At 53.2% G+C, this 2,500-nt stretch overlaps 1 protein-coding gene and 1 long non-coding RNA gene across 2 annotated transcripts in view; one reads left to right on the top strand and one right to left on the bottom strand.

The window, feature by feature from the left end:
* The first annotated feature begins 118 nt into the window (after positions 1-118).
* Positions 119-1,681, top strand: LOC311316487. Its single transcript, XR_014630712.1, has 3 exons — positions 119-223; positions 700-769; positions 1,361-1,681. It is a non-coding gene; the product is annotated as an uncharacterized lncRNA (long non-coding RNA).
* A 541-nt stretch (positions 1,682-2,222) lies between these two features.
* The window catches only part of LOC311316240 (cardiolipin synthase (CMP-forming)-like), a 4,409-nt gene continuing 4,131 nt past the window's right edge, over positions 2,223-2,500 (bottom strand). The window contains exon 7 of the mRNA XM_084447063.1: positions 2,223-2,500. This exon is cut by the window's right edge and continues 128 nt beyond it. The gene's annotated coding sequence lies outside the window, so the exon portion shown is untranslated.

The following is a 2,500-nucleotide window of genomic DNA, read 5'->3' as shown; positions in this document are numbered from 1 at the left end:
GTGTGTGTGCGCGTATGTGTGTGTGTGTGTGTGCATGCGTGTGAGTGTGAGTGTGTGTGTTCAGCTGGACGTGCTGGAGGAGGTGGTGGGGGCGGTGGGGGGCCGGTGTGAGGTGTATCTGGACGGGGGGGTGCGCAGGGGGACAGACGTGCTGAAGGCTCTGGCGCTCGGGGCCTCCGCCGTGTTCCTGGGACGACCCGTCCTCTGGGGCCTGGCCTGCCAGGTAGGGGCTGAGTGTGTGTGTGTCAGGTAGGGGGCTGTGTGTGTGTCAGTCAGGTAGGGGGCTGAGTGTGTGTGTCAGTCAGGTAGGGGTCTGTGTGTGTGTGTGTGTCAGTCAGGTAGGGGTCTGTGTGTGTGTGTGTGTGTCAGTCAGGTAGGGAGTCTGTGTGTGTGTGTCAGTCAGGTAAGGGGTCTGTGTGTGTGTGTCAGTCAGGTAGGGGTCTGTGTGTGTGTGTGTCAGTCAGGTAGGGAGTCTGTGTGTGTGTGTCAGTCAGGTAGGGGGTATGTGTGTGTGTGTGTTTCTAGTGTGTATTGTGTCGGTTCTGAGCTAATTCAGTCATTATGGTGAGCTGGAAGATTGTCTTGTTGCCTAGTTACAGACATGAGCTGTGTTCCAATGATGAAGCAGCAGGTTAGATCATAAACTAATGTGAAAGATGATGATGGTGTGTGTGTGTGCGTGTGTGTGTGGGGGGACAGGGGCAGCAGGGTGTGTCAGACGTCCTGGGGATCCTCAGGGATGAGCTTCATCTGGCCATGGCTCTGGCAGGTAAACCAGCACACACACCTCAACCAGTTCCCACCTAGTTATGGCCCATTGATATTAACACCTCAATCCCACGGCGTTCTGAATGTGCTCCGGTTTCATTCCCTCCTCCACGCTGCTTCCATCCCCAGCGGTTGCGTTTCAGGAGCGAGCGTTCTGTTTGATATTCTGACGGGTCATCAGGGGGCGGGGCCTAACTACACATTTCTTCTCCTACTTGATGCGTCCCAGATCCGGGATCTGTCAAAAACAGTCCTGCTGTCTGTCTCTACCTGCTGTCTGTCTCTACTTGCTGTCTGTCTACCTGCTGTCTGTCTACCTGCTGTCTGTCTTTACCTGCTGTCTGTCTTTACCTGCTGTCTGTCTTTACCTGCTGTCTGTCTCTACCTGCTGTCTCTTTACCTGTCTGTCTCTACCTGCTGTCTTTTCCTGCATGTCCTCCCCTCTCTCTCTCTTTCTCTCACCTTTCCTGTCTGTCACCTACACTGTGATCGTAATAATGCAGAAATGCCTTAAATATATCTTTAAAATGGCAGTTCAATGAGTCAGGCTACCCTAGCAAGAAAAACATTCCATTCCATTCATTTTCAACAGAGGCAAGAAAGGGACGCAGGGCATGATGGGAACACGCAGAGCATGATGGGAACATGGCGAGGCTAGAGGCCAGCCCCTCAACCCGTCTGTCTGTCTGTCTGTCTGTCTGTCTGTCTGTCTGTCTGCAGGGTGTCGCTCCGTGGGGGAGGTGTCCAACTCCATCGTCAGAAGAGCTCAATTCACCTCCAGGATCTAAAACACACCCCTCAACTCACAGAATCTGTGTCAAACCCTACTCACCACAGGCCACGCCTCTATGACCCCCTGGTCACCCCTGACCTCCAGCCTGCGACTCGCTCAGCCTGTAATAAAGCTCAGAGAACCCTGCCCTCTGGAGTGTGTGTGATTCATTAACATGGTTTCTAGTCCAGGTTGTTGGGGTTGCCAGCCAGTCCCAAGCCCCACCCCCAGTCCCAAGCCCCTCCCCCAGTCCCCAGTCCCAAGCCCCTCCCCCAGTCCCAAGCCCCTCTCTCAGTCCCCAGTCCCAAGCCCCTCCCCCAGTCCCCAGTCTCCCCCCCAGTCCCAAGCCTCCCCTAGTCCCAAGCCCCACCCCTAACGCAGTCAAATGCTTTTACCCTAGTCAGACAGAAGCAGCACTCTTAGTTCTACTTCATGAACAGCTGATGTCTGGTGGTGCTTGAGGTGGTGATCGCTTGCTCAGTCAGAATGTTGGAATGCTGTGTGTCCAGTTGGGTCAACTTCAGGACCACCAAGCTCTCTCCCCTCTGGACATCCTCTGCTCTCTCCCATCCTCTCCTCCCTCTCATCCTCTCCTCCCTCTCCTCTCTCATCCATTCAAACACATGACAGCCAGCTGCTCTTTACTGAGACATCAACACTGTCAAACAGATTCTTGGTTTAATCATTCATTGGTTCTCGTGTACAAAACTAGCAATTTTGTGGCAATGAACAGGTTACCGTGGCAACTCAGTGTGTACAAAAAAATAAAACAGTTTGGGATTTAAATGTCTCAAGATGCCCCCACCTGGACAAACACACACACACACGCACACACTTCTCTCACCCCCACCCAACAACCACACTGTCTGTCCAAGTGTTCTGTCTAGGAGGGTCCTTTTGAAGTCTTGTGTGTGTGTGTGTGTGTGTGTTTGTGTGTATGTGTGTGTTGAGCTCCAATTG

This window comes from Borostomias antarcticus (assembly GCF_949987555.1).
Source record: "Borostomias antarcticus genome assembly, chromosome: 12".
Lineage (NCBI taxonomy): Eukaryota > Metazoa > Chordata > Actinopteri > Stomiiformes > Stomiidae > Borostomias > Borostomias antarcticus.
This window is presented reverse-complemented; position numbering and strand designations above follow the sequence as displayed.